Source organism: Littorina saxatilis, linkage group LG12 (genome assembly GCF_037325665.1).
Source record: "Littorina saxatilis isolate snail1 linkage group LG12, US_GU_Lsax_2.0, whole genome shotgun sequence".
Taxonomy (NCBI): domain Eukaryota; kingdom Metazoa; phylum Mollusca; class Gastropoda; order Littorinimorpha; family Littorinidae; genus Littorina; species Littorina saxatilis.
In genome coordinates, this window is record NC_090256.1 from 55,397,034 (window position 1) to 55,410,374 (window position 13,341).

Sequence of the window (13,341 nt, forward strand, 5' to 3'; positions counted from 1 at the left end):
ATGTTGACGTATTCAGGATATAGCCATGGAGATGGCGGGACACGGGACGGTCGGCAGCACGTAACTCAGAGTCACGGGCCATTTAAACGAGGAACGACACCGACAAAAAAACAAACAAAAATCCCTGCGCTTAGCACTGTACCCTCGGAATACGCGCGATATAAGCCTCATAATTATTGATTGAACAAACCACTGCAAGAACTGAGTCAAATTCGCCTCTCGGATATTATACTTCTAAGAACACCGCAGGCTGTGCAAGCATCGGTATCGTATATCATCAATGATAACTCTTCTTCTACTCGAACACATACCAAAAACAAACAGCTCGACTGCTTTCTGTGCAGAGTGCTTATTTACATTTAGTCAAGTTTTGACAAAATGTTTTAACATAGAGGGGGAATCGAGACGAGGGTCGTGGTGTATGTGTCACTGTGTGTGTGTGTGTGTGTGTGTCCCACGGTGTCTGTGCGTGTGTGTGTGTAGAGCGATTCAGACCAAACTACTGGACCGATCTTTATGAAATTTTACATGAGAGTTCCTGGGTATGATATCCCCGGACGTTTTTTTCATTTTTTTTCGATAAATGTCTTTTATGACGTCATATCCGGCTTTTTGTAAAAGTTGAGGCGGCACTGTCACACGTGCACCCTCAATTTTCAATCAAATTGATTGAAATTTTGGCCAAGCAATCTTCGACAAAGGCCAGACTTCGGAATTGCATTTCAGCATGGAGGCTTACAAATTAATTAATGACTTTGGTCATTAATAATCTGAAAATTGTAATTAAAATTATTTTTTTTATAAAACGATCCAAAATTACTTTTATTTTATTTTTCATCATGTTCTGATTCCAAAAACATATAAATATGTTATATTCGGATTAAAAACAAGCTCTGAAAATTAAAAATATGAAAATTATGATTAAAATTAAATTTCCGAAATCGTTTTAAAAACTATTTCATCTTATTCATTGTCGGTTCCTGATTCCAAAAACATATAGATATGATATGTTTGGATTAAAAACACGCTCAGAAAGTTAAAACGAAGAGAGGTACAGTAAAGCGTGCTATGAAGCACAGCGCAACCGCTACCGCGCCAAACAGGCTCGTCACTTTCACTGCCTTTTGCACTAGCGGCGGACTACGTTCAGATTCATTCTGTGAGTTCCACAGCTTGACTAAATGTAGTATTTTCGCCTTACGCGACTTGTTTTACATTTGGTCAAGTTTTGACTAAATGTTTTAACATAGAGGGGGAATCGAGACGAGGGTCGTGGTGTATGTGTGTGTGTCTGTCTGTGCGTGTATGTGTGCAGAGCGATTCAGACCAAACTACTGGACCGATCTTTATGAAATTTTACATGAGAGTTCCTGGGAATGATATCCCCGGACGTTTTTTTCTTTTTTTCGATAAATACTTTTGATGACGTCATATCCGGCTTTTTGTAAAAGTTGAGGCGGCACTGTCACAGTGACCCTCATTTTTCAATCAAATTGATTGAAATTTTTGTAAAGCAATCTTCGACGAAGGCCGGACTTCGGTATTGCATTTCAGCTTGGTGGCTTAAAAATTAATTAATGACTTTTGTCATTAAAAATCTGAAAATTGTAATAACTTTTTTTTATATAAAACGATTCATCTTATTCTACATCATTTCCTGATTCCAAAAACATATAAATATGTTATATTTGGATTAAAGACAAGCTCTGAAAATTAAAAATATAAAAATTATGATCAAAATTAAATTTCCGAAATCGATTTAAAAACAATTTCATCTTATTCCTTGTCGGTTCCTGATTCCAAAAACATATCTAGATATGATATGTTTGGATTAAAAACACGCTCACAAAGTTAAAACGAAGAGAGGTACAGAAAAGCGTGCGGCTATGCAGCACAGCGAAACCATTAGCGCGCTAAACAGGCTCGTCAGTTTCACTCCGTTTTGCACAAGCGGCGGACTACGGTCATTGTGAAAAAATGCAGTGCGTTCAGTTTCATTCTGTGAGTTCCACAGCTTGACTAAATGTAGTAATTTCGCCTTACCACTGGGACTGAAGCGGCGGTGGAGCTTAATTGATGCCGACATAGTTGCTGCACAAACAGCCAGCTAAGCCACACCTCCTACTGGCACGTGCTATGACTGAGTCTGAACTGTTACGCGACTTGTTTCTTTTTTCTGCTCGATCGGAAATTGGCAATTCGATCGAAGCAGGTTTGACAAAGCCAGTAGTGACTGACTTCATGAACAAGTCAATTTAGCAAAACATACCCACTCTGGACAGAAAACAACCAGGTTAATGATTTTTTTATGTGTGCCGTATCCCACTATGTACAAATCCGTACGGACGGCTATGGTGATTATAACAAGATGATTTACGCGGAAAAGAAGGTATCTTTGATACTAGCCCTTTTTTCCCCTCCAGGTGACTCCATACCCGTACCGTGCTGCACAGTCAGTGTAGCACTTGCGTTGATAAACATCATCGCGAAAGACTTTTGGTAGAGACGGACACTGACACTAGCTGTCTGACTGAGTCAGTGTGATGACGTACTCGATTAATTACAACACTTATTCAAAATAGGATGAGAAAAAACCCACAAAGGATTCGTTGCCTCAGTTAAAGCCTGATACTAATAGGGCCAAGTCGACTTCGGGAAGTCTCCTTCAAAAAGCTTTTGGCGCTGAATGTTCGGCAAAAAGACTTTGTGAAGTCGACTTTGGTCGGCAAACCAATCATGTCGTGCGCCTGTGGCGTCTCTCCGTGAAGCCAGAGTCCAAGTAAATTGTGTACGTGTGACCCCGGAAGGCACACCAAGTGAGGACGTACTGCGACTTTAACCCATCGACAACATGGTTATTGCTCAGTGTTAGTTATCTCTTGAAACACACGTCCGCTGTTGGTTCAGTTACTCAGTTATTCCAGGGACCTATATTTAGATAGGTCTATGGTTATTCCATAGACCTAAATGGTCTATGGTTATTCCGGCTGCTACTGCTTTCTCAGCCGTGGCACATATGAGTTGATGATAATTTACACTGACGTGTACGCCCGACTGATAGACCAGGTTCACCCCTGTCATGATAACTTTCTTTTTAAAATGTTAGGCCATATTGCATGTTAAACCGTAGAAGCCGGCGAGAACGAGATCGATCAGTCATTTTTGCTCAGTGCACTTGGTTACTATTTGGAAGAGTGAAGGGCATTTCATATTATTACCATTTTGAGCAAGAATGATACTCATGACTTTCTACCAAGTGATCGCGTATTTTTCCAACAGAATGATTAGACAGTGGCCGATTAGTGCGGAACTTTCGGATGTTTGATTGATTGCTTATAAAAAAAATAATTTAAAACAAGTCGCGTAAGGCGAAATAACAACATTTAGTCAAGCTGTGGAACTCACAGAATGAAACTGAACGCACTGCATTTTTTTCACAATGACCGTAGTCCGCCGTTTGTGCATAACGGAGTGAAACTGACGAGCCTGTTCAGCGCGGTAGTAGGCTATAGGCCTAGTTGTTTCGCTGTGCTGCATGGCACGCTTTTCTGTACCTCTCTTCGTTTTAACTTTGTGAGCGTGTTTTTAATCCAAACATATCATATCTATATATTTTTGGAATCAGGAACCGACAAGGAATAAGATGAAATTGTTTTTAAATCGATTTCGGAAATTTAATTTTGATCATAATTTTTATATGTTTAATTTTCAGAGCTTGTTTTTAATCCAAATATAACATATTTATATGTTTTTGAAATCAGGAAATGATGTAGAATAAGATGAACGTAAATTTGGATCGTTTTATATAAAAAAGATGTTGTTACAATTTTCAGATTTTTAATGACCAAAGTCATTGCTTAATTTTTAAGCCACCAAGCTGAAATGCAATACCGAAGTCCGGCCTTCGTCGAAGATTGCTTTACAAAAATTTCAATCAATTTGATTGAAAAACGAGGGTGTGACAGTGCCGCCTAAACTTTTACAAAAAGCCGGATATGACGTCATCAAAAGTATTTATCGAAAAAAAGAAAAAAACGTCCGGGGATATCATTCCCAGGAACTCTCATGTAAAATTTCATAAAGATCGGTCCAGTAGTTTGGTCTGAATCGCTCTACACACACACACGCACACACACACACACACACACACACACACACACACACACACACACACACACACACACACACACATACACCACGACCCTTGTCTTGATTCCCCCTCTATGTTAAAACATTTAGTCAAAACTTGACTAAATGTAAAAAGGGGCGTTGTCTGCATAGATGAGTGCTTATTTCGACCAGAACATTAGTCCAATATTGTGGATTAAAGTTTAATATAATGCAAGAAAAATGACATTGTTCACTGTTGACCTCACATACTCAGTTTAAAGGCACAGTTAGCCTCCTGTAAGCCACCACAGGCACTGTCAGGCTTTTACACACAGTACAAACACCCTTTCACCGCTTGAGAACATCCTAGGTACGTGCCCTACGTAAAGAGCGAGCAATTTTCACAGAATTTATTTTTGCGTGGCCAGCCGGTCTGATTAGACAATCGGACGGCGCGTTTTGGCGCTAGACCTAACTTTTAAAATCTAAATAATAAATTGACAGCTTGTTACACAAACATTCTTAAATCATAAAAGAAATCTTTTTTCATCAAGACAAGATCAGTACAACTCGATGTTTTGAAAGTTTAAACAAGTCGCGTAAGGCGAAAATACAATATTTAGTCAAGTAGCTGTTGAACTCACAGAATGAAACTGAACGCAATGCCATTTTACTCGTAGCATCGTCAGGCCACCGCTCATGGCAAAGGCAGTGAAATTGACAAGAAGAGCGGGGTAGTAGTTGCGCTAAGAAGGATAGCACGCTTTTCTGTACCTCTCTTTGTTTTAACTTTCTGAGCGTGTTTTTAATCCAAACATATCATATCTATATGTTTTTGGAATCAGGAACCGACAAGGAATAAGATGAAAGTGTTTTGGACAATTTAATTTTGATAGTAATTTTTATATATTTAATTTTCAGAGCTTGTTTTTAATTCGAATATAACATATTTATATGTTTTTGGAATCAGCAAATGATGGAGAATAAGATAAACGTAAATTTGGATCGTTTTATAAATTTTTTTTGATTTTTTTTAATTTTCCGATTTTTAATGACCAAAGTCATTAATTATTTTTTAAGCCACCACGCTGAAATGCAATACCGAACCCCGGGCTTCGTCGAAGATTACTTGGCCAAAATTTCAACCAATTTGGTTGAAAAATGAGGGCGTGACAGTGCCGCCTCAACTTTCACGAAAAGCCGGATATGACGTCATCAAAGACATTTATCACAAAAATGAAAAAAACGTTCGGGGATTTCATACCCAGGAACTCTCATGTCAAATTTCATAAAGATCGGTCCAGTAGTTTAGTCTGAATGGCTCTACACACACACAGAGACAGACAGACACAGACACACACACACACACACACACACACACACACACATACACCACGACCCTCGTCTCGATTCCCCCCTCTACGTTAAAATATTTAGTCAAAACTTGACTAAATATAAACAAGTCGCGTAAGGCGAAAATACAATATTTAGTCAAGTAGCTGTCGAACTCACAGAATGAAACTGAACGCAATGCCATTTTTCAGCAAGACCGTATACTCGTAGCATCGTCAGTCCACCGCTCATGGCAAAGGCAGTGAAATTGACAAGAAGAGCGGGGTAGTAGTTGCGCTAAGAAGGATAGCACGCTTTTCTGTACCTCTCTTTGTTTTAACTTTCTGAGCGTGTTTTTAATCCAAACATATCATATCTATATGTTTTTGGAATCAGGAACCGACAAGGAATAAGATGAAAGTGTTTTTAAATTGATTTGGACAATTTAATTTTGATAATAATTTTTATATATTTAATTTTCAGAGCTTGTTTTTAATCCGAATATAACATATTTATATGTTTTTGGAATCAGCAAATGATGGAGAATAAGATACGCGTAAATTTGGATCGTTTTATAAATGTTTATTTTTTTTACAATTTTCAGATTTTTAATGACCAAAGTCATTAATTAATTTTTAAGCCACCAAGCTGAAATGCAATACCGAAGTCCGGGCTTCGTCGAAGATTACTTGACCAAAATTTGAACCAATTTGGTTGAAAAATGAGGGCGTGACAGTGCCGCCTCAACTTTCACGAAAAGCCGGATATGACGTCATCAAAGACATTTATCAAAAAAATGAAAAAAACGTTCGGGGATTTTATACCCAGGAACTCTCATGTCAAATTTCATAAAGATCGGTCCAGTAGTTTAGTCTGAATCGCTCTACACACACACACAGACAGACACACACACACACGCACATACACCACGACCCTCGTTTCGATTCCCCCTCGATGTTAAAATATTTAGTCAAAACTTGACTAAATATAAAAAAGATAGCCCGGAAGTGTGTCCCGCAAAACGTGGTTCTCGTAGCAGACGAATGTTCTGCATGTCGCCAGTTTCTTTGAACGAACAACCGCCACCGCTCAGTTCGTGTGACTCGCAGCCGTTTGAGACCCTATCGGTATTCCAAGCTCTCGTGATCTCTCGCAAAGTTCAGAGCATAGCAAAGCATGCGGTACAGCGATCTCGTGCGAGCTGCACAAGCCAAAGTTCGAAGTTCTCGCGATGTTCAAAGCATAACAAAGAGCGTGTCTCGCGAGAGCTGCTCAGATACCGAAAAGGTCTATACGGACCGGTTTTCAGCCAGCCTGAGGTTTTAGCGTGCCCGTTTGAGCCTCTTCGTCGTCAAAATGCTGGCGAGGCCACAAGGAACTGCTTGAAACAGAGCCAGCATAAGCGGCAATACGAAATGGTATGTGATTCTCTTTGTTGTGATGTTGACACACTACTAGTCCGTAGTCGCTACCTCTTGCATGCTAGATCAAAGTCAGGTGTGTTTTTCACAGATCAGTTGATGTGCTTCCACAGATCTGTAAGCATGTAAAGATTATTGATTTATGCTATTATTTCAGGCATCTGGTGTTGTTTATTTTCCTATCTTTAATCAAGGATTTCGTCCTTGAACTGCCCACCTGAGAATAAATGTTTCCACAGTGATGTTCACACGCGACTATCCTTATTTTCTCTTGGAATTCTGAGTAATTTTTCAGTCACACAACGAAACATGTAGACAGCAAGTTAACATTGCGCAAAGTCTGTTTCTTGCGGACAAAACTGCAATTATCCTGGTATTTTTATTTGCGACAGTAAGACACTACATGTACATGACATCGACACTACTAAACAGTGAAACTTTTTTGAAATGGCGGTGGGCTGCTTTCATGTACTAATACTAATAGTGATCCTGACATTTTTCTTGCGGAACGGTCAAAGGGAAGTAATAAATGAATTTAGTTTTTTAAACGAGCACACGTGATTTCCGATCTCAAACTAGATCTGAAATCATAAGATTTTCTGAGCAGTGGCGAAACGCTGATGGCTAGTGATATCGCAAGCCATTTTGGAAGCAAATAAGCACTGTCAGACATATGCTGAAACACGATTACAGCAGTTCAAACTTTTTGATCATTGATTTTTAGGAGTACGCAATATCGGACAGTCACACTACAAAAAGACAATGCGTTAGTGCATAGATCGGTATTCTCAAACGTCACGAACAGACAGTACGTTGCTACGATATTATTTTACTGTATTAACAAAATACCTCACAGTCCCATTAAAAATGTGTGGTGTGTGCCGAAAAGCAACCATATGAGATTCAGTCAGTGGGACCCTGAATCTACCTGGGGTTAAATCGGGTTATTGACTCTCATTGCATGAATTTTTAAACTGAATATATACATTACATGTACTACTGTTCGTGTTGTTTTTGTGATCCAGTGCAATTTCTGTGTATACCTTAGAATCTCAAGGTAATTTTTGAACGGGGCATACAGATGATACATGTTGCCATGATCACAGAGTGATACGTGTATTTTGCTTATCAGGTGTCAGTGCAGAAACTCCAAGAGGGAACGAAATTCAAATATCTGGAAAACCTGGATGAAGAGATAGACAGCCTAACAGCACATCCTCCTATGTTTGCTCGGACATCTACTACCTTCAAACTGCATACTATCCGTACACACAGGAATATGGACGACTCAACATTGATCAAAATGGGTAAGTAACACAACACAAACAGATGATTTCCATAACGATAGATTTATTTATCTGAAAGTAAAATTGACAACAGAGTGTACAATTTGTTTTCAAATACGAAAATATCACATTGGGTTAAAAAAAAACCCACCATCATATATCATTAAAACTATTTTTTATTTCTGAACACATACATATCAGCATAGTTTATTCATGTAAACATCCTCATTTCGGTTCCCAGTCTATCTGAAATCAAGGCAAGATATATGCCCCCAAAAATAGCGACCACACAGTGCTTCAGCATGAATTTGAAAACCTGCTCTACGTCACATAGACACAGTGTGTCTTATGATTCTATCCACCCTCTCCAAACAAACACGTACACGTTTTCTCTGGTACGAATGTCTTAAAAGCTCAAACTAAGCTGCTGTTTTATTCTGTCTTGCTTTGCAGGAAATACAGGCACGTCGCTTACCCATAACAGGCAGCTGGTGCGCTAGCGAGTGGGGTTTCTCGGCAGAAGCATCAGAGTACCATTACCAACCTGTGCAGTCAAAACAATCAGAAATACTTTCCCAAACGGATGAAGAGTGGGGTTCAAACTCCCTGAGCTACAGAAGGCTGAAATATACTTTTACAAATCGTGTGACTGTGTTGAACAGATTCCTGCATGGTTTGAAGATGATACTGGGTTGTCACGTGGTCCGGTACATGGTTCACATTCTGCAACATTTTGTTCCAGACTTTTTCCACTGTTGGTCTACTCCTGCATCAGGTAGTCAGTCCATGAGCCGGTCAGCATAGCCTGTGTCCAGTATTGTCCGTTTGCCTGTTGCCTGAAACATGGTTGTTTGGTAACTAACGATCTCTGCACACATTTTAACATGTGAATAAGAACAGAAAAAAGTTTGTCAAAAGTATACATAGTTTAATTTGCATTTACTTCAAGGCCAGACTTTCTTCTCGTTCATTATTTCTTCATAAAGATTCTGGAAATTAACAAAATGTTTCCCCCTATCAAGGCCTCCTAACTTTTTTTTTAAATGCAAGTCGGTTTGTTGTCATCTGTGCATTACTACCTCTTGCCACCCGTGCGGTCAGGTATCTCAACAATCAAACCGTCTATACAGGCTTAAAGGCACGTCCTTTTTCAAAACAGGATTGCTCACTACACAGATCTGCGAAGACTTTTACATAGAAAAAAAAATCTGTTGACTTGAACCAGGAATCAACATCCTGACTGGTTTTTGGAGCTGCATTTTGTAGGGAATGTTTTACACGTGTGGCGTTTAAGAAATTAATTCATACAATTCTACATTCGCAAAGAGAGTACCCATACAGAGTGTTGAGTTCTGGTATTTTTCAAAACGGAAAGATGGCCATATCCCATGTAAAAGCCCTGTCAGATTTGAGATTTTTAACCCAATCGTTTACACGGAAAAGGCTGTCGAAGGGCTGTCCATTTAAGAGGACGCTTCCATGCCTGGATGAGAAATACTGTACACTGATAACACAGAAAAGGCACGAGTTTAACCTGCATATTCACACAACTGGTTCAGAGGCCCGGTAAAGGGAACACATGTTAGTTATTTTAAGAGAACATCACGAATGCCTAATTATTAAATTAAAGCCTTTCTGCACGAATGTACATCTTCTATGAATTATATTCTAAAACGCCACATGTGTAATTCATTTCACACACAAAATCCAGCTCCAAGAAGCAGTGAGGCTGTTGATTATTGGTATGTGTTCAAGTCGAGAGATGATTTTTCCTGTGTAAACTGAGCCTTGACAGATCTGATATAGTGAGCAAAGACCTGCATTTTTTTTAAACGTGTTCAGATTCCTTGAAATGGTTAAACATTTTGTTTATTTCAAGTAGTCTTTATGAAGAAAAATTAACAATGAGGAAGGCAAATGGGTTGAAATGCAAATTAGATTTCTTTTGACGAACTTTTTATGTTCTTCTTCACGTGTTACATTATGCGTACGTAGATCGCAAGATATTTTCGAAAAAAATCATACTCATAGATAAGCCAATCTGCAAACGGACAAAAATTCACAATATTTATGAAGCCAATAAATTTGACTCAAGAACAAAGCTTATGTGTTTGAGGTGATGTGCATGGGTATGAATGTTGAATGAGTCCGTCAAAGATACCCTCCATGTCACCTTTCAGTGGAACCTACCATTAAAATTATACCACCTTAAATTACCTTGCTCTTTCAAATGTACTGCTTAAACTTCTTGAACATGCAACTCTTGCTGTCTACCATAAAGACCATCAGGTCAACAACATACTCGTGAATGTTTTGTTTTGGTCTATAATTAAACATTTCAGAAAATACCCCTTTTTTTATTTTTTTTTATTCGGAAGCATACTAACTTTATTTGAAACTACTTCGACAGATATAGTTTTGCAGGTTGACGGGAGGTGAATTACGAAAGAAATTAAATCCATATGTCGCTCAGCACAGAAAGCATAAACGATTAACATGAGTAGAAATGAACTTGTACTTGTTTTCATAATGTATTATTTGGATGGTATCTGTCAAAGACACTTTCTCGTTTTTTGCAAAGCTAGAATAAGGCACTAATTTTCAAAACAAAACAAAAATCTTACGATGAATGGCACGTTGGTTTTCTCATGTGGTGATTCTGGACGGTAGGAACAGGACTGGTCAACAGTTGCGTTGTGATCACGGAGAACCGGGAAATCTGGACTGGAATGGTCACGGTGTCAGTGTCTAGTGACCTGTTCTGACCAGTGGCCGTGAGTGATGATGAAAGGTCTGGAAGTAAACGAAGAGAGAAAATGAGTGTGAATATAAATCAATTCGAAAGTATGCTTCTGATCTATACAGTACACTGAACATTTAGACACCCTCTGGAAGTCGTCTGGATGTGTATCCATGTTGTAGCAATTAGATTGGTTTTGCGTCTCTCAGTCAATGCAGACAGATTAATTCCCTGCACAATTCGTAATCTTCTTGTCTCTAGCATGCAGGTGTCTGTTTACCTTACCGGTTGCACATCCACCAAAAGTTTAGATCTGGTAAAAATAGCATTAAACCGTGATTCCAGCAAACGCTGCCAATTTCATGAATTGATATCAGGGGATAGTTTGCGACTGAATAGAATAGATAACGTGACACACGCATTGTCTTACGTGTCCACAACCCTGACTACTTTTTACTCTTACTCTTAGCTCAGCTCAGACCGTTCTGTAACTCTGTAGATCTAGCCTGTGGCGCATCTGTACTCCAGCGAATATCAGCTGGACCCAGACACACTGTTCTGCACCAATTCGTAAACAATGTTTACGTGTATGCATGAAAATAAAAGCATGTACTCTGACCTTCAACGCATTCCTTCTTGTGAGATAATCCGCTGTTCGTATGTCGCCTCGGAGTTTCGATGGCTCGTCGACTTGTACCAGCCTCGCGTAATACTGCCCTCTCCGGACTTTTATGAAGGGAAGACACTGCCAGTGGTCAAAACATTTGTTTCGGGGATGAAACGCCAACTTTTGTGCTGCAGAAAAATGGCGAAATCTGTGTCCAGAAAGTGCCCGACACTTTGAAATCTGCACGCTTGTGCTGCACACATCTCTTCCATTTCCACAAGAGACTCAGAGTTTTATGAGGGAACGTGTGCTATGAAATGCCTGGGGACATTGACGAGTTGTTGCAGTTTGCGGCTGCTCTCCACCGAGGCATTCTTTTCGGGCATACAGTGGCGACTTTTCTGTGTGAAAATCAAGCTGGTACTAGTGGTACTGGTAGAATCAACACAATAACTTGTGACGTCACAGTGCACCGACGTCACAGTGCACCGAAAACCACGTGACCACTACTTGACCCCAGGCGACTTGTCTTGGTTAGCCCCGCAACACTAAATCTTCAACTACAACAACAACAATTTTTTTTCAATTTTTGAGTCACTTGAGAAAAAGTGACTCTATGTAATCGGTCAGTGTTAGTCTGTCCGGCCGGCCGTCCGGCCGGCCGGCCGTAGACACCACCTTAACGTTGGACTTTTCTCGGAAACTATCAAAGCGATCGGGCTCATATTTTGTTTAGTCGTGACCTCCAATGACCTCTACACTTTAACGATGGTTTCGTTGACCTTTGACCTTTTTCAAGGTCACAGGTCAGCGTCAAAGGAAAAATTAGACATTTTATATCTTTGACAAAGTTCATCGGATGTGATTGAAACTTTGTAGGATTATTCTTTACATCAAAGTATTTACATCTGTAGCCTTTTACGAACGTTATCAGAAAAACAAGGGAGATAACTAGCCTTTTCTGTTCGGCAACACACAACTTAACGTTGGGCTTTTCTCGGAAACTATAAAAGTGACCGGGCTCAAATTTTATGTGAACGTGACTCATTGTGTTGTGAATAGCAATTTCTTCCTGTCCATCTGATGCCTCATATAATATTCAGAACTGCGAAAGTGACTCGATCGAGCGTTTGCTCTTCTTGTTAAAATATTTTTCCAGAGATGTTTGTAACATTTGGCATTCGATTTTCAAGTTTTTGGGGATATTTAAAAACCTTGGACTTTTCCTTTAAATCGTTCTGTAAACCATTTGAGACGGACTGGGGCTTTAAGACCTACAGTCGTCTCCGCTTAGCTCGTCCCTCTCGGGACCGAAAAATTCGCGACGAGCTAACCGGCCGACGAGCTAAGCAGCGGACGAGGTAAACGGAGTCCAATTTCCCTGGGGGATATGCTGCGACGAGCTATCCGGCGAATTCGTCCAGACCAATATTAAAAGCACATAAACACTTGTAAACGGGTGTATCAGGTTCTGAGATAACTATCAATCTAGTAGATCATCCTCGAATAGCCCTTTGTTCACAACATGACATTTTACCGTGTCTACAAACCAGAAGTAATCCTTTCATCACCATGGAGTAGGAGCTATGATGTGCAATGGTCAAATGACGAATTTCTGTTCATAGACTCGGTAAGATGTTGATAGAGTTTATATTCGTTTCGCATATTGGGTTTGTAACATGTGTTACTACCCAACGATTGGCATTTGTCTAGGACTGAGTGACAGATGGATGCCAGAAATGATTGACAGGTGTCATTGTCCAAACATTATTCTAATTAGTCATACAAAGAAAGTTTTGTGTGTACATTGTACCTACTAATAAGTGGGAGAAAATTGAAACAAAG

At 39.6% G+C, this 13,341-nt stretch overlaps 2 long non-coding RNA genes across 2 annotated transcripts; one reads left to right on the forward strand and one right to left on the reverse strand.

Annotated features, from left to right (window-relative positions):
* The first annotated feature begins 6,738 nt into the window (after positions 1-6,738).
* LOC138982321 (uncharacterized) lies at positions 6,739-8,741 on the forward strand. Its single transcript, XR_011460834.1, has 3 exons — positions 6,739-6,860; positions 7,996-8,170; positions 8,603-8,741. It is a non-coding gene; the product is annotated as an uncharacterized lncRNA (long non-coding RNA).
* Positions 8,742-8,844: 103 nt separating this feature from the next.
* On the reverse strand, positions 8,845-11,890 carry LOC138982324 (uncharacterized). Its single transcript, XR_011460837.1, has 3 exons — positions 11,509-11,890; positions 10,774-10,942; positions 8,845-8,985 (listed from the first exon to the last, which is right to left on the reverse strand). It is a non-coding gene; the product is annotated as an uncharacterized lncRNA (long non-coding RNA).
* Positions 11,891-13,341: the final 1,451 nt, after the last annotated feature.